A 19,744-nucleotide genomic window follows, 5' to 3' on the forward strand; every position below is an offset into this window, starting at 1 on the left:
AATTCATTGCGGTGGGATATTAAAACACGTCGGTGCTGAAAATGCAGGATATTGTATGCACAAAGTGAAGTTTACTCTCAGCTCAAATTAGAGCGAGACTTTAAAAGCTGAAGATCTCTCTGCAGCTCGTTTCCAACACGCTCTGTGGTGCTCACATGCAAAGACTTTTTGACCTCATTTGTTTGTGGTTCGTGTTAAACACGAGTTGTTGCATGCACTTTGTGCTTTTAACCACATCTCGCAGGCTTCACCACCATGTTGCATATTTCCTGAAAGCAAAACTATGAGAGTGAGCATTTATTCTGTGATTTACATATCAGTATCCAGTCATATCCTGTTTCTTCACATGGCAGATGCAGCAGTTCGCACTTACTGATGATGCAACTGAAATGGTAATGTTTGTTTTGGACAACAAACTGGTCGTTGCTCCTGCTTCTTGTTGACATAAAAATTAAAACTGTACCACCGGTTTTATTCTTATAGTGTTTTTTACAGCATGCGCTCAGTGCACGTTTGTTCCTGAGGCCAAAGAATGTGCTCTGTCACAAAGCTGTTGGAGAGATCTTATCATCACCTTGTTGCTATTTTTGGCAAAGCATTTGACATTTTTCAGCCATGAAAATAATCTGGGCAATGTTTGCATGTGTGGTTTCTATTGGCTTTGTATATAATGTTCAATAGATCACTACATCCTGCTGAGCGTCAGGATGTAGAGCTCAGCGTTCATTATTTTATCTATAGACTAATGTGAAAATGGAAATCTGTGAATTTTTGAGCAGATGATGTGTGTGATTACTGTCTGTGTCATTTCCAATATGTGAAAAAACTTTGACATGAATTTTAATGTTTCATTTGTACCAAAGATGTTTTAGCAAGCTGGCTGTCCTTGTTTTTTATTCAGCTGACAAAAAAAAAAAAAAGTGACCGTCAGTGCCGAATGGCTGTGTTGGTCTTGATGTGTTATTTGGCTGCTGTTTGTCAGGTGAAAAACAGACACACACAATCTGTTTGTCAAAACAGTTTTGGCACAACTGAAAAACACTTCAAAAGATACAGACAACGTTTTGTCAAAGGTTCAGCAGACACGAGCACAAATTTATGCCCAGATGGTACCTCGTATACAAGGACGAGGACGAGGGGAAAGAGAACCTTTTCATCTGGTTATTTGTGGAGCAGTGGCTGCTTTTGATTTGAAATTTCAGGATGTTGACGGCTACACCTGCAGCACCTTCCCTACAAAAAAGCCACATGAATGTTGTTTAGATGTCTCTGTAGGAAGAAAAACATTAGGATCAGAAAATTTTTGTGGAATTGAAAAAAATTTAAGAAACAAAACTGCTTTTTTGGACACGTTTGCCTCGGTGGAAACAAAGTTTTCGAAATTTGAAACTTGAGCGAAACAAACAAATACAAGAACAAAAACTCTCTGTGGTCAGTGAACAACTCTTTTGACTTTTAATACAACACACATGTTTATATTCTCCTCTCTAGACTGTAACTTGAGACTGTTACTCACTTTTCATTCTTCCTCAGCCAACTCTAAATTGATTCAGAATGCAGCAGCTTTTGCTCCAACAAAAACTTACAGGTGCTCACTCATCATCCCTGTTTGTGGTTCCCTTCATTGGCTTCCTTGATTTTCAGGATTCATGTTAAATCCTTCTATTAATTACATTCAAAGATCTGGATACCTCCCCCCTCCAAATGTGCACAGATATTTTCACCACAGTTGATGTGTCCTTTTGATCTGGGCTGTTCCACACTTGCTTTAAATCGAGGTGCATCCAAGGTTTGAACCTGTGACGCCTAATCTTTGGAAAACCCTTTCTCACTTTTTCATGTGTGTTTCTGTGAATCTGTGGTTAATTTTTTTAACCTGCTAAAAACACATTTCTATATGTTTTTTCTTCCCTAAATATTCTCTCTGGACTTTTGCACTTGTACAAATCACTCACAAAGGAAAAAAAATGTTCTCTTTCAAGTCCAAACCTTTAATTGTAAAAATCAGAGAGAAGGCCCTGAAAGACATTGGACGTTGCATTCAATAAGAATTTTCACTTTCATGGAAAAGCTTCACACACAGTCCCTTATAAATAATTTCCTGTGTGCAAAATATGTGTGGCTGAACCCATGTGTTCACCAAGAAGCAAGCAGCCTTTGGTGTTTTCAATCAGCCTCTTACATGCGGCTCTTTGTTCCAAATCTTGCTGTGGCTTCCTTTTTGTTGTCACCCAGATGTTGCTTCCTGTTTTTCACTATGAAAGGCAGGTTTGTAATTTAAAACCATTTATCGCTGATTATAAAGCTGAACCAATCTCATCACATAAAAGATCTGAAAAGAACAAATGGGACCACATCTGATACAAAGCATGTGTTTGCTGTAACCGCCATGTCTGTCTGACATATTTGTCACTCTTCTGTTGTGGTGAGCCTTGAAGTGTTTGGATTTTTGGGGTGAAAGGTTCACCTAAAGTGTAAAAGTGAAATTGTTCAGTTGTATGCGTTGTTGTTTTTTCTTTGTGAAACTTTTGAATGATTGTCAAAGTAAAAATTGAGAATTTGCTGCTCCGCTGTGTTATTTTGAACTTGAGGTGGTTGTGTTCAAGTCATGCTTCCATGCGGAGAGCAATGCTGCTTCTGAGGATTTCTGCAACAATGAATTTCTCTGAATGGAGCTTAAAGCTAATTGGCCTCCTGACACAGCAGGAAAACAGTTGAATCTCCAAAGAAAACATTTCGTTTGGCTGCTTTGATGGTGCTCAATAAACATTCTGCACCACATTTCAGAAACACTCTCCTTCTATACTAACCTGCTTTAAATAAGTATAACACTGAACACTTACAAGACATCCTTTGCTGGTGTACAAAGGATGAACAGAAATAAGAAAAACAATAGAGTCACAGATTTTGATTGGAAGCTAACATATAACTATGAGGTGTTTTTGGCAATGAAAACCTGCAAGTTCCTTGTACCTGACATCCTGAGATTTGTCACATCTTTCCTCATCAAGTCCAATGAAATCATGCAAAATTTTACCTTCATGCTACTGAAATTGTCTGAATTACAGGCCCTCAAAGTACATACAGTATGAATGGGTTAAGATATGCCTTTGTAAGTAGCCTTGTTTTGTCCAGCATTTGTAATCCCACATCATCATTTAAACACTGTTAAAAAGCCAAATTATTCTTTAATCTGATATCAAAATATAGGCAATCATCTAGACATAATTAAATCTGTGTAAAAGTATTTCTCACACTGGGAACAAAGAGGATCATCTGTATCTGTAATCTTGGTATCCAACACGTGACTTTTTTTGTTTTTGTTTTTTCTATCGGACCAGAAAATTGATTATGTAGTTTCTTCAGGCTTTGTGAAGTCTGGAGAGATATCTTTGTTCAGCATCTGCTGATGGAAAGTATTATGCATTGTTATAGATGGCAGCCACATACTGACCAGTGTTAGGTTTAAGTACTGCTGCTGGTGCTGTCACGGTAAATGCAGATATACATCATATTTGTTTTTGTTAGACACCCTGCTGATTTCCGGCTGAACATGTTCAGAAGAGCTTCTCCAAAGGTCTGCGTTTTAGACGTCCTACACTGGGGCTGTAATGTAGCTGTTATGGAAACTTAACTAAAATGACAGGTTTAAAACAAAAGAGCAATAGTATGGATGTACACTCTGGCAAATTTAAGTGCAACAGCTTCTGTATTAGGGTGTTATGTAATGTAGAAAATTAATTCAACGATTATTTCTCTCAACCTTTGGAAGATTTCATCGGCAAAGGAAACACAGGAAAACACAGCACCAACAAAGAGCCAACAATGAGCTAGGAACAACTAACTTTTATTAGTTCAACTCAGGACAAGTTGATGAGGAACAGGTGAGTTGATTGTGCTGATATATGGAGCATAAGGTGGGTCCCAACATGAGCCCGGCCCTGAAACACAAGGCAAGGTGAGAGGAAAGGAGCAGCCAGGGAGAGAGAGAAATACAGGAACTGGCGGATCGGCACAGGAGGTCAGAGTGACCATGACAACAGCACACAATAAATAAATAAAGCACAAAGGAAATAATTAAACTTTTATGAAATGTTTTCTGGTTTAACAGTTGTATGTGTGCCAGAGTGTAAATTGCCTTTTCTGCTCTGTAATATTTCTGAAACATAACAAAATTAGACAGGAAAGAAAAAAAAACACACAATGTGGGTTTAAGTTGACTTTTCAACTAGCTTTTTAATTACGGACTAAAGCATTTATTTTATGCCCCCAGGTGGCAGGACAGTGTCAAAAAACTGATCCTTCATGCTAAAAGCACAAGATTTGAAATGTCAGAGTAAAAAAGTAAAACCCCCTGTGGTGCAGTACTAATGGGCAACATTACTCGGTAAGTGGAAGATTTGTTTTAGTGATCTTTAAATAGTCACTTTGCATATTGTTGATGTTCAATAACTTATTTTTCTCTTCAACATAAAACTCTTGGGATTCAGATTTGGAAAAAGCAAAAACAAAGAAGGCAAAAACATTTTCTGGTAAAATTTTTTTTTAGAGATTTTTAAGTTAATAATTTAACATTCAAATATCAGGTACTGTCCCTTTTAAACTAAGATATTCTCATACATGCTGGCATTTTATAGCTGCGTTTTTTCTCATATTCTAAATTTTAATAAATGTATTTATGGTTCCTGACTGCAGATTTTTATTGTTATCAGCTGTTGGTAACTGAGAGGGGGGAGTCAGGCACAAACCTCCCCATCTGGATTCACCAGTGCAGTGCAGTGTTACAGCAACCATGCTTTTATTCTGTTATAATTAGCTTACTTTTTAATGCAGTCAGGTTCTGAATGGAGCATGTGGCATCACAAGTGCTTAACCTAAATGTTATCAAGCGTTAATGGTAGCATAATTTTCATCCTAACCATCTGCAAACGCCCTGTGTCGAAAGATCGCATAATTACACTTTTTTTTCCCTTTTAAACTGAAGAGTGTGCATAAAGATGGTACTTAAAAAAATCCAAACAGGGCAAAGGTCAAGCACATGCTGAGGAGTCTTTTTTATAAACTATTAATAATGGGAAACAGATGAATAGAGGGGGAAACAAACAGGTGAGGACAATGAGTCCAGATAACATTATTCAGGATATAATAAGATGCAAAATATTATCAGCTCACACAGGAGCAGGAAGAAGATCATAATACAGCCTCTAAATTACTGAAGTCAGTTGTTCTTGTTTAAACATACTTTGTATATCCTCTCCTTTAAAACTGCCAATTATAGGCCTACTTCCTTTTTCTACTTTTTAAGTGTCATTAAGAACCAGCAAGAGTTTTGCCAGTGTATGAAAAACCTTAATTTGCCCCCATGGGGCCTAAGGATTGGGGACTTTTAGCTCATTAGCTTAATGTTGCCATTATAAAAATACAACTAAAGAAAAATTGTAAAGAAGTTTTTAAAATAGAATACAGAACTAGAAAACTGAAATGATTTAAAATTATTTTGTCATCTAAACCTGAACTGGATTACATGCTGTATGTGGACAGTATTAACTGTGATTGGTTCTCTCTCACTGGTATAAGCTGTAACCACTCAGTCACACTGGAGTTAAAGTTTGGTGCCAACCTCCTTTTGACTAGAAAAAAAAAGTCGGTGGTTGCCCGGTGATTGGATTGAATTTCTTTTGGTGACAGATAGCAGGTTAGTATAGTGACCAACCGGTTGCCTAGAGGTTTACCAAGCAACACCTTCAACTTCTGGGTGAACACTTTTGATCGCCTCCCACCCGCATAGCTAATTGGTATGGGCCAGATCTGGCCCACAAAATGTGCTTACACACGGCCCACATACCGCAAAGAATGGTGGAGATTCGGTGGCCCAGATAAGGTTTGCCAGAGGTGGCCCACACATGGGCCAGCACATAGCCAGTTGCAGACACACTGCTGGCCCTGTGTTGGCCCAGAACAGTTTCAGCTCTGGCCCCAGATGTCAGCCTAATGTGTACTTTAATCAAGCCATGTAATTACAACATGTGTCGGAACATAATAGTGCAGAAGTAACATGACGTAACTCTGTTCAAACAGTGAATGGACTGATTCTTTTATAGCACTTTGTATAGAGCACTTTCCAGAGTGCTCTATACAACATGCTACATTCACCCAATCACACACTTTCTCTAAACTGAGTGCTTCCTAATTTCATACACATTCACGCTCTTGGCATGTAGACTGGAGGAGCCAAGGATCGAACCACTAACCTTCCAATATCAATAGATGACCTGCTCTACTTCCTGAGCTACAGCCACCCAGTGGTAACGATGAGTAAACCCCCACTAGGTTTTAGATAAAGTGTAACCTGTCATCACAAACCTGTCAAACCTGCATTTGACACATTGGCTACCATAGCAGTAAAGTATTGCAACATGGTATGTGGATCTTCTAACTAAAATAGGAAAATAGGAACATAAATAGTGCCATCATTGCCAGACCTGGCCCACATCTGGTTGGCCGGGTCGCGGGGGCAGCAGCCTAAGCAGAGAAGCCCAAACCTCCCTCTCCCCAGCCACCTCCTCCAGCTTATCCGGGGGAACACCAAGGCTTTCCCAGGCCAGCCGAGAGATATAATCTCTCCAGCATGTCCTGGGTCTGGTCCTCCTCCCGGTGGGACATGCCCGGAACACCTCACCCAGGAGGCGCTCAGGAGGCATCCTTGTCAGATGCCCGAACTACCTCAGCTGGCTCCTTTCGATGTGGAGGAGCAGTGGCTCAACTCTGAGCCCCTCCCGGATGGCCGAACTTCTCACCCTATCTCTAAGGGAGAGGCCAGCCACCCTTCGGAGGAAGCTCATTTCCGCTGCTTGTATCTGCGATCTTGTTCTTTCAGTCACTACCCAAAGCTCGTGGCCATAGGTGAGGGTAGGGACGTAGATCGACCAGTAAATTGAGATATTGGTGAAGAGGAGAGCTGAGTGTAAAAGCGAAGCTCACTTCTATATATTAAATCTTAATTTTCGAACTCTGGTAAATGTGGGTATAAAAAACAATCAGCCAGATTTACAAAGTGTGACAAAATATCACATGAGGTAGAATCCCAAATAGCACAAATAAATGCTTTTTCGGCATTAAATATTAACACAATTAGCAGTAAAGTGTGTGTTGCAAACACTGGTAAATCAGTTAATGCGTCTGATTTAAATATTCACCTCCTGATCTTTTGCATCTTAAGAAATTCCATAAATGCATATACTGCAAGGTCAGTGGCAAAAGTCTCAGCGTTCCCACATTATGTGGTTCCTGAATAAGTTGCAAGTCGGAAATGTGTTTACGCAATGTGTTGGTAAATCTAATCCAAGTCATGGGTTGCATTATGAATTATTATCAACTTTCTATTTTATTGTGAGGTTTTTTCCCCGCGAAGTGCGCTATCCTTTTTATCTCTCTTGCCATTATTTTGGTCCTCCTACCTTATACTCACACTCACTGACAGGCCTCCAAAACCTGGCCTGTGATGTGTTTCTACAAGAATATATTCATATATATATATATTATTAGTGTGTGTGTGTCTGCAAGTATTTCACAATGCAGGCCGTCGTGCTTACTTTTAAATTGCTGCTTGTTTCTGTTATTTTTTCTGTTCTTCTTTTGTTGTGGGGGGTATGACAGGTCATATCTATTCTAGGATCTGGCACATATCCCCCACTAACATGCACTGACAGCAATGTCAACACAACACTTGCATGTGCACAGTTGGTAAAAAAAAAATGCCATGACTGCGTTTGTATCTAGCCTGCTTGCTTTTCTACATATTTATAGCAAGGAACAAAATTTATTTCACAGTTTTTACTGAAGTCATGCCTTTTATAAAATCCAGATCCACATTGGCAAAAGCACAGTCCCAGACAACACGTGCATGTAAACTCTTGCTTTCCAGATCTTTACATGAAGAGTACGAACACTTTCCTGATGCAGTAATTTATAACCAGTAATTCTGCTCTCGCCTGTGTCGAGTGACAGTGGGAGCGGCTGGCTGTGTTAACTGGTCCGGTGTCCCAGGCCACTTGAACACACCTGAGCTGAACATGTGAGAACTCTTTTTCTGCCAAAAATGTCTGTTTTACTCTCCAGAGGAGCCGCTTACATGCAGCTCACATGGCAGGTAATTAGTCTGAGACTCTGAGACTTCAGTACATGTGCGCTCACACACTTGCAGTCACCCTGCTGCTGAGGTTTTATTTAAAATGCATCACGTCAGCAGGGTGGTTAGAAATCACAGGCACTTGAAGCCACAGAGACTAAGTGGAGAAATGGCTGATTTAAAAAATATTTTCCTGAAGGTCTGGTCACAAATCACAACGTTTCTTTTTAATGCGGCTTAATGCAGTTGTACTGCACAAGGTCCAAGTATCCTTCATCAGCAAGCTTCCAGCATCATCTTTAAGAGATACCAAAATAATGAGATAAAGTTTGGATTTACTGCATGTCTTTAAGTTTACAGAGATGTTAAATATACCTGGATGAATGTTTGTCCAAAACAAGAATGTGTCGATAAAAAGTGGCTAAAATGCAAAAAAATATAAATCAGTTATCAGACAAGATTTAAAATAAATAAATACGCGACACAAAAAGGCTGAAACTGTCAGACTGTGATAAATAAGATGAGTTCAACAACCACAATACTGCTTATTATAACAACAACTAGGGGTTACCTTGGGGTCTATGCATATTATATATAATATATCAGCTGTGCACTTGGATAGTTGGACAATCAATGGGCTTGAATGCATTACAGACAACTCAGATATCACATTTCCACCCACACACTTCTAATATTTATAGAACAGCTCAAGTTTAGCAAACAGTAGAAATAGATTGCATCACTGTTTGCAGACTATAGAAACCAATGATTCATTAATACTTCTGCAGGTGCAAATTCTCCTGACATTGGATCACCAGACAGGTTTCTTCAATAAGTTACAAATTAAATAAGTCAAGTTAAAGTAATCTCTATGAGTAAAAGCTCAGCTTCACACAGCTTTTTCCAATTCCTGACTCTGTAAAATGGGATTAACACAGTTATCTCAGCTAAAGCAGCGGTCCCCAACCCCCGGGCCTCGGACCGGTACCGGTCCATGAGTTGTTTGGTACCGGGCCGTGAGAGTTGAGGCTCAGGTGTGAAATGTGTGGTTTTCAGGGTTTTTATCGGTTTTCAGTGTTATTTTGTTATCGTTTTTATCATTAACTCTGTTTTCCTGGGTCTTTTCATGTGTGTTATGAATAAATCTTCTTTTTTTCGTTTCCGGTGCTAGTTTTATTTTGTTGTATTTATCCACGACACCTTAAAGGCCGGTCCGTGAAAATATTGTTGGGCATAAACCGGACCGTGGCACAAAAAAGGTTGGGGACCGCTGAGCTAAAGGACACCCAACTGCTATTTACACTTCTGCTTGTGAAGAACCAATCACAATACCTGACTGGCTTCACGAATATGTTATATAATATTATGGTGGCTGCTTATTGAAACTGCATTGGTTCGAGTCATTTCTTCCCTTGTGTTGCTCCCTTATGGGAAGGCGAGTGTGCATTTGTTCAAACACTACATAAACAGTAAGGAAATAGCAGTAAACCAAAAAAAAAAAAACACTGACTGGTTTGGATCCGATATAAATTTAACTTTCATAAACAGCTGTGCCAGTATATTATTTTTACACACACATAGTGATCATTTTTCACTGGAACAGAGGCGGCAACTCAAAACAGTGCATGTATTGCATGGTGCATGGTGCATGGTGCACTGAGGGCCCAGTTTGGTGGCAAACCTGACTGTCAGAAGAAATATGCAACATAAAAGCAAAAAGCCTTAGCACCAAATTTATCTTAACCTTCTTGAATATTTAGAAAATCTGAATTTGATGGTTCTGGGGATGTTTTTTTCTACAGTTACTTCTCTCCTACTTTCTTAACCCACACAAAGACTGCACACATCAAGAGCACAGTGGCTTGATGTCCACGCTGGCAAATGGCAGCCAATTAGCCTGCAGTTTGGTTTGTTGCAGCTATACGCCTCATCAGCGCTTAATGAACACAGTTTGTTGTTCAGCAGCTTCTAAAGCGAGCTGAGAGTCATGGTGGGCACCAGAAGGAGACTGCAGTGACTCCAGCAGAGACCAACTGTTCACAGAGTGGTCCAGTCGTCCAGAGGAACAGAATCAACCTTTGGAGATCTAAATGAACAAGCTAAAAAAACCAACATCAGTCAATTCAATATATTTTTATTTATATAGCATGAAATCACAACAACACTTGGCTCAAGATGCTTGATATTGTAAAGTAAAGACCTTACAATAATACAAAGAAAACAGAGAGAGCCCTTACAATCACATGACCCTCTATTAGCAAGCATTTTGGTGACAGTGGGAAGAAAAAACAATCTTTTAAAAGGAAGAAACCTCGAGCAGAGCAAGTTTAGGTTACAGGAGGAAAAAGGGACAAAGACACACTGTGGAAGACAGCCAGAGATAATTAATTGCAGAGAGGTGTAAAAACAAAAAAAATATAATACGTTCAGTTTTAGGACGAGAGAACTAGTGCGCCAAGCTGTAGCTAAATACTTTGTTCATTTTTTTATTTGTTTGTTTGGTCCTGGTAGGTTGGGCATCTTAACACGGGAGTCTCTAGGGACTGCTTCACTTTTATTTCCAGCCTCAAATGGTGATCCAAGCCAACTGCTGTTGCTGGCAGTTCTTTGCAGCCTTTATTTTTCAGTCCTGGTGGTTGGCTCTTGATCTAGGTAAAATACATTCAGTACAATCAACTGTTTTATGATTGTTACTTTTCAAGAGGCATTCAATGGGCATCTTATATATATATTTCTCAAGACAGCGCAACAACTGTGAGAGAAAGCCTGGCGTTGGGCCTGCACTTTTCCTACACCAGCTGTTTAGCTAAGGGAGTCGAGCAGCAGCTGATGGTCTCTGACAGACTCTAGGCTGGTTCAGGTGTTCAGGTGACTCACAACCCAAAACAGAATCCAGGCAGTAAAAAAGGACAAATTTTTAAGGTGTAAAAATAGGCTTTGGTTTTAAATCATAAGAGCTCCTATTGATTAAAACTGATGCCTGAAACACGCCTTTATTATGGCTGACCAATGGATGAAGAGCAGCCTATTTATTTTTTTGGGCACTTCTAATGTAGCAGAGAAATAAGAAGGACCTTTCAGAAGGCTAAAGAACCCTTTTAGTTTATTTTCCAGATCTTTTCAGTGCATAAAATGTGTATTTTTCTCCATTCAGCAGGTGCTTTAGTTCATCACAAAAGGTCAATTTATTTTAAAAGATGAGTCAACAGCTGACATATGGGTATAAGAACAGATGGGAAAACTGGCAGAGGGAACCCAGGAATCCAAAACAGTTCTAACACTGAATTTAATTTCTGCTCACAATAAAATAAAAAGATAAGAGTGAAAAATGAAACTTAGTTGAGAAACATCTGTTATCTGCTGCCAGCTCCAACAGCTTCTTCTGCTTAAGATGATATTTTACCCAAGGTCTGTCCTGAGCACATGGAGAATTAAGCACGAAGTTGGAATTAATAAGTATTTAAAGTGGAACTCTTGTATAAATAGCATGCCACTTTAGATACACTGTCAGCTTAATGTATTTCAAGCTCTTTTGTGTCATTGCACAGCGTTAAACAACATATGTAATGACTTACCACTTTGTTTGTTGACCATTTTAAGATACCAGGCTGGTAAATGTGATGGTATGACTGTAGTAATTTCTGTTGTCCTTGCAAGCCTTGGCATTTATTTAAAAATCTGTTTCAGCACTTTGTTCAATCAGTAAGCAGAAGAGTAAGATTTGTGTTTTCTTATCAAATGACAAAAAAAGGAAAGAAATGCTGTAGAGTAAAACTGCCAAATCAATATTTGTAAATAAGCACAATAAAGAAAGGCTGTGTTTGCACAGCAGAACAAAGACATTTAAATTCAATTAACATAGCAATATGGATTTATTTCTAAACACTGTTACTGTAATCGACTGGAGTCTCTTTTCAGCAATCCAACATACACAATCTTTGGAAACCTGGAGCCACCGATAAAAAGACCAGGGATAAAATTCTAAGAAGTGCTGAACTCTATGTTTTTATTTGTTTTAAACAAACTCTATATTTCTTTTAAAAACACTATCATTCATGGCTTTGCTTTAAAGCGTGATATGGGGTGGCAGAGTGGAAGCATTAAAAATTTGAACTGTAGAAAGTAAAGGCAATAATTCTCATTAGAATATAGAATCAGATTTGATACCTAAAAAATAAATGTTTGAATGAACATAAAAAAATATGGAAAAGAATTCCACTTGATTCAATTGCTCTATTTTAGCGTAATGTAGTTCTGTTATTCCAACTTAATGTACTTGAGTTGGAGCAACTTGACTAACTAACGATGAATCAACTTATTTACTGCAGTTTAGTTCAACTTAATTTAATTCAACCCATGCAAATTACATTAGTCCAACAAAATGAATTAATGCTTATGCTAATAGAAAGTCTTTCATTAGTGTGGAAATCCTTTCCAAGATTAATTTCTGTTCATTTAAAAAGTTATTTTTTGAGTGTAAGTCTGGCTGCTGTAGAGTCTAGTTAACATAAAAGTTGTGATGTGCATCTTTTATTATTCCAAATTAGTGGATTTATAATAAACTTCACATAACTGTCACTCCAGCCATCCTTTCATGAACAACAATTTCAGGGTTGCTATAGCCTACGCAGCTGTCATGGGGCAGGGGAAACACTGGACAGGTCACCGGTCTATTGCAAGGCTAACAGACAACCATTCCCACTTATGGGGAGTTTAGAATCACCATTTAACCCCACTAACTGCATGTCTTCGGACTGTGGAAGGAAGCCAGAGTACTCAGAAAGAACCAACACAACATAACCTGCAAACTACACACAGAAAGTTGAGTTGGTGGATTTGAACTCCGGATCTTTTCTGCCTCTTATAGCCCCAGTGATTTTCCTGTGGTTTGAAGTCTTGTGTAATCTTGTGACTCTTGCTAGATTGCTTCACATTACCTCAACAAAAATAAATTTAACATGAAGTGTTAACTTGTTGAATTTCATGCAGATCGCATATGATTTAATTACATTCACCACAGCAACATAAAATGATTCTGTTCCAATTACAAGTTAACATCCAATTTCACCTTTTTCGAGTGTAATTTATTATCGTACTCCAGAACTAATTCTTGAGCCAAAGTAAAATAAAAATAAAGACTTATTCTCCAAAAATAAATTTGTCATTCTGCACTGGGAATACTTGCTTCCCTGTAACTTGCCTGGTCAAACAGTACAAGCCCTCAGGCTATGTGTTACTCTGCACAAACTTTTCATGCCAAAAGTTTCCAAATTTCAACCATTTCTAATTTGCTAAAGTTAACCATCTAGTTTCTCACCCAATTCAAATATAAGTCATCAGAGTTTTTTGGCTGCTTAACTTTTAGAAGAAAGTTTCAAATCCAGCATCAGTAGATTTCCACTTGAATATTTAAGAAATTCTGAGGCGATTTAAAAGCTGGTTATTGGATGCTAATGCAGTCTTCCCTCTATAGTTCTACAGTTATGGGGAAAAGTAGTAGCCAGGTAATGCTATTCAAATGTACCTGATTAATTGGTAGTCAGCGAGTACAAACACCTGTAAAAGCAGAAGTTTCCTATCTGGAACATTTAAATGAGGGTTAACAAAATGCCACATTCTTCCCAGGAGTGGATGTCCCACCAAATTTAAGTCAGACCAATTTTAAGTCAGACCATGCAGTACGGAAATAAAGAAAATACAGAAAATGTTTTGCACTTGACCCAAAGTCATTGAGTCAATCATCAACACATGCATAAAAAGTTAAGTGAAACATGAATTCATCTAAATTTTAGCTGTAATTGGGTGATGCATTAGGACAATTATCCCAAGTGCAGTAGCAGCAAATCTACAACAGAAAGGCTGAAGAAGGAACCAATCAAGGCAGAGCAGCGGTCTTTAAAAAAAAAGATTATCCAGGCTTCAGCCTCATTGAAACTCAATTGAAATACTGTGACATGAGCTGCGCATAAACAAATGAACTGCAGCTAACTTGTAAATTGGGCTCCACAGCAACGGGAGAAACTGATGAAGTCAGAAAGTGAATAGCTACTGAATCATGGGATGTACTAATGTTTACACATGACTTTAGCAATCCTGTACAAACCTCTTTTTCTGCATGATGTGGTGTCTATTAGCAAGATGATGACTTACTGCAAAGTTTCATATTTGACTCTGATGCCTCGAAAGTACTGTATTACATCATGTAGCAGAGGGGTTAATTCAGTAAAGCCCGGAATTCACTGTTGTTTTGTTTTTTTCATTATTTAAATAAATAAATAACTAAAAATATTTTTTTACATTTTGAAATAGTTTATTACAAAACCTGTCAAGCACCACAAGTAGTCCATAGTGGAAGCCAAAAAACACCCCTACAAAACATAAAGATCTACTATTCCTCAAGCTCAGACAAAGACAAAAGGGCGCACTATGTCCAACAGTTCCTTGAACTGTGAAATATTTCTGAGGCTTCCTTTGTTTATCCTGGTTTGTTGATCCGCCTGCTGAACACTAAAGTATGCAGTCAAAAACAACACAAGGAATGCAGTGAGAGCGACACGAAACTGCAAAGCTGACGACCAGAAAACCAAAACCAAGAAATGAATGGGTTTAAAAAGAGGCTTTGATCTTATTTTGCTATGCTTTAATTGAGGGAAAAGTTATTGTAGTTCTGGCTGCGATTAAATTCTCACAAACAAGACATTCTAGAGATCTTAAGAGTTGAGCTTTTAAGATAGAAAATGTGTAATTTGTTACACACTTTCCATCACTGATGATTTTTTCCCCTATTTTTTACACCTCACCACTGTTTTGTTTCCCAAATTTTACAAAAGTTGCCATAAATTTCACTGAAAGGCTCCAAACGCCGTGAGAGCAGATGAGCCAAAATCTGCCAAACAGTTTTTCATAGTTTCACCATTTGGCAGATCTTTCTCTCCTGCCTTCCTGTCTGTGTTGGGTTATGTAGCTGGCAGGGGTGGGATGGGGAGCAGAGACGCAGAGTCAGAGTGCATAGCTTTGTTGTTGGAGGGGCAGCTTCCTGTCCTGCATTATTAATACCTGATGTTCACAGTTGACCTGCCCCTTACATACTTCGTTCACCGAGCTGTGAATTCAAGCGTGCGTGTGTGTGTTTGGGTGTGTGTGTTGCAGAGTGAAAATAGATTAGTGCTACAAGCTCCAGGACTGACACATTATAACCATTAATTGCATAAAGCCTCGCTTCTCGGAGGCAAATTGCTCATAAACTCCTTAATCCTCATCAGTGTCTCATTGGCTGAGTGTTTGAGGTGGTACAGCGCTAATAGCAGTTAGTTCTGTAAGACAATATATGCTATTTCTTCTTGATAATCTGCCTCAGTTCAGCTAAAACTGGCAGTTCATTACTTCCTTAAATGAGAACGGTTTTATCCAAATACTCAGCCTTTGGAAATTGGAATGTAATATAGATAATTTGACCTGAAAAGAAACAGACGGAGCAGAGTGGGGCGTCACAAAGCCCTGTGAGAAAACTTTGCTGACAACCATATAATGAGTCTCTGTGAGTATCTCCCACTATTTTATTGTGTCTTTATCTCCTCGCTCTAAACTAGTAGGGTGAAAAGAAGGAGTAAAAAAAAAAAATAAGGGGCTGCAGGTTTGGTGCAAATTACCCATGCTTATTTATTCAGAGATGTCGCCTCATAGAACAACAAACCCCCTGGGTCTTCTCACAGGCCGGAGTGAGTGCCAAATCACTTTGCTGCTTGGTAGGAGAGGAAAAAAAGATGGAATAGAAAGGGGAAAATTGGAAAGAAAAGGTAGCGTTTTCCGAGAAGTTGTAAAAAGAAGACATTTGTGGCGACAGATAAGTGGAGGGAGATTACAGGTTGGGGTCGGCGGGGAGGTCGAGCGACAACAAGGGACTGGAAAGAAACGAAGAAGTGAGCACAAAGGGAAGACATAAAAGACGGGGAAATAGTGTAGAAGAAAACAATCAGAGCGGTAGTTAAATCAAGCCTTGGAGGGAGGGAAATATGAGGAGAGACTGGGGAGAGGGTGGGGGTGATGGAACTAACAAGGGAGGAGGCAAAGCGGGAGGAGGGCTGGTTGAGTGTCTCCCATGGGTCTCGGAGGGAGAGGAAGATGGCTCGGCAAGTGCGCGCCCGCAGAGAAGCTCAACAGGGGGTCAGCTTTTTGTTTAGTGGAGAAAAAGAAAACCCTCTTCAACACCCTCGACAGTAACGTGGTGATAAGAGACGCCCATACGCTCCACATTTCAGCTGGTGAAGCAGCTTTGTTCCGAGAGGCTCCTTCTAATTCACTCATCTCCCACCCCCACATGCTGCCAACCTATTGTACACACATTGACACACACGTAAATACACAGCCCGTAAGTACTGGTGACATGCTTGCCATTGTTTTGGATCTGTACCCCAAGATGTCTGATTTGAAACCTTATACCTGAGTTTGAAAAGTTTCATAAAGGGAAAACATGAGAAGGTAACAGATTTGTTGAATAAATCATGATGTAGTTTGTGAAGCACGAGACTGAAATGGAAAATAAAGTCACGTGAGATGGCAGGTTGATGTGAAAGGATGGAGAAGACTGTAAACTTATCGACATGAATGCTGCGTTTCTGTTGCGCTCGAGGAGGAAAGTGTGAAAGAGGGACCACCAAAATGTATTCAGGTCGACCACACCCACATGCACACAAACAGGAAACCTCCTCTACTGCATTTGGTTTATCATTTAGGATCCTATGCAGATGTTCACTGTAGACAAACACCCTCTTCCATTTTTCAGGAGGGGGCAAAACACCATTTTGCTTTTGTGCCCAGTGACTGTTGTCACCTGCAGTTAATCCCCCTTTTACCTGATACCATTCACCCCTCTAACACTCACTTCTTCTTCAAAGAGTCAGAAAATTTATACTCTCTAAAGATAAAGATTTATGCACAAAAACTGCACAAAAATGTTACAAATTTAAATATTTTTCATGGAGATTATTTTTAGTTTTAATTTCACTTTCTTCCTTTTACTCTTTTGCCTTTAACTCTCATTTTGCATACTGTGTATTTGCTTTAATGCACTTAGTGAATGTTCTATCGATAAATATCGATTTGCTTACTTTATCTTAAACAGAGGTTCTCAGTTCATTTAACATTGATTGGATGACAGTGAGGAATATGCACCTTTCTCTTGGCATGAGTCGAGGTAAAGCACGGAGTGGGAGCGGAGAAAGGAAATTTCCATCAAGTTTCCCGAAGAGTTTTTGAAATTTTCAAACTCAAACACACCATGAACAAATAACAAATAACATCAGTGGTTTAGAAACGCACAAGAAATGCATTTTTAAAACCGTCCTCTAGGTAAGTATTTGCTTTAAATTTGGAGCAAATGTTTCTAACTCTGCCAAAAGTATCTGCAAGAGCAACAAAACACATTTCTATATTTGCTTTGCTAAATAAGTCATAGAGTGACCTTGTTACACTGCAAAAAGAAAGAGACCTGACATTTGGGACAACTTTAGAGAAAAATCTTGGCTAAGATCAGGAAAAGATCACGGTATTGGTTAAATATTGAAAAGGAACATTTTGTATCTCTTACCTCGGTTCACACTGCGATGTTTAAAACATCTGTTTAAAAAGATTGCATTCTTCATAGATAAATCCGGAAATGGTACAGTTCTGTGCAAAGGTCTTGAGTCACCCTGAATTATTTCCCAATATTTTTTGTTGTCTTGGCTTTCTGAACGTCTTTCAAAGTGTTCTTTCAGACGTTGTCCAATTTTACACTCATTTTCTGCCCAGTTTTTGTACCTAACCATTTTCAGATGATTGGTGGGGGTTTTTTTTTGTTCGTTTGTTTGTTTGTTTGTTTTGGCCACTGACCTATGAATCCGTCAAGCATAAAAAAGGCAATCAACCAGTGTTGTGATTGTACATACCAGATGGCTTTGCAAAGAACCATTTTAAAAATGTATCTTTATAGGGACAATTTACATTTTTACCCCCATTTCTTTAGTTGAATCTATTAAAAAGTTAAATCATAACACATTACTGTGTTATCAGAATCAGAATCAGAATCAGAATACTTTATTGATCCCTGGGGGAAATTATTTTTTGTTACAGTGCTCCATTTTAAACCAACATTAAGACAAGACAGACAATACGCTAACTAAGAATAGTACAATATATACATATATATACATACATACATACATAAGTCACTTATAAATAAATATTTGGAAAAGAAACATGTGTAGTTGTAGCAGCAAACAGTGTGTTAAGTGGATGCGTTGTACAGGGAGATGGCCACAGGCAGGAATGATTTCCTGTGTCGTTCAGTGGTGCTTTTCGGTAATCTCAGTCTCTCACTGAACGTGCTCCTGTGGCTGACCAGCATGTCATGGAGTGGGTGGGAGGTGTTATCCAACATTGTCTTTATCTTGGACAGCATCCGCCTCTCCGACACCACCTTGAGGGAGTCCAGCTCCATCCCCACAACATTGCTGGCCTTACGGATCAGTTTATTAAGTCTGTTGGCATCTGCGACCCTCAGCCTGCTCCCCCAGCATGCAACAGCATAGAGGATCGCACTGGCCACCACATATGTTTGATATACATTTAAAATACGCCAACCTTTCACTGGGCTCTGTGAAAGGATGCCTGTCAAGAAGCCATTCTTCAGTAAGAAAAATGTGGAGAAAAGGTTAAAGTACACCGAATTAGACAAGAACCAGACTGAAAATCAGTGGTAACAGGTCTTATGGCAGGGGTGTTCAACTCCAGGCCGGTGTCATGGTTTTAGATGTGTCCTTGATCCAACACAAATGGCTAAATTACCTCCTCAATATATCTTGAAGTTCTCCAGAGGCCTGGTAATGAACTAATCATTTGATTCAGGTGTATTGACCCAGGGTGAGATGTAAACCTGCAGGACACCGGCCCTTGAGGCCTGGAGTTCGACACCCCTGCTCTAAAATTTAAAATTTTGGTTCAAATCATTGTCATTATGTATAGATAAGGTCAAGTGTGAATGTCTACAGCCATCTGTAAGTTATGGTAGAGGCTCTGTCGTGTTTTGGGTTGGGTAGGAGATTTGTTAAAATTGATGCAATTATGAACACAGAAAAAAGTACCATTTGATTTCGATCCACCATGAAACACCATCTGGAAAGCATCTGATTGGCAACAGCTTCATTTTCAGTGTAACAATGATCTCAAACACACTGCTAGTAAAAGCATAGCTGGATACAAAAAAATACAATGGGAAGCTATTAGTCATGGATTGGCCTCCACAGAGCTCAACATTATTGAAGCAGTCTTGGATCATTTTGACAGAGAATGGACAAAAGGCAGCCAACATCCAAACAAGAACTTCTAATGTTCTTCATGAAGACTGGAGAACTGTCCCTGAAGACTATTTAAAGACAATATAACACTAAGAAAGTTTGGGCTGTGTTGAAGAAAGGTGGTCACACCAATTATTGTTCGAAATGTACAAATTCTGTTTGCCTCATATACTGTATTTCCATGCATGTGTACACATGTTTTATTATATTGCCACACCTGTTTGCCAATTGGCAAAATTTAAAGAAATAACAGGGTCTCAAGATATTTGCACAATACTATATA

The sequence above is a fragment of the Copadichromis virginalis genome, linkage group LG12 (genome assembly GCF_057382275.1).
Source record: "Copadichromis virginalis isolate Kocher_CV1m ecotype Utaka linkage group LG12, C_Virginalis_male_GT1.1, whole genome shotgun sequence".
Lineage (NCBI taxonomy): Eukaryota > Metazoa > Chordata > Actinopteri > Cichliformes > Cichlidae > Copadichromis > Copadichromis virginalis.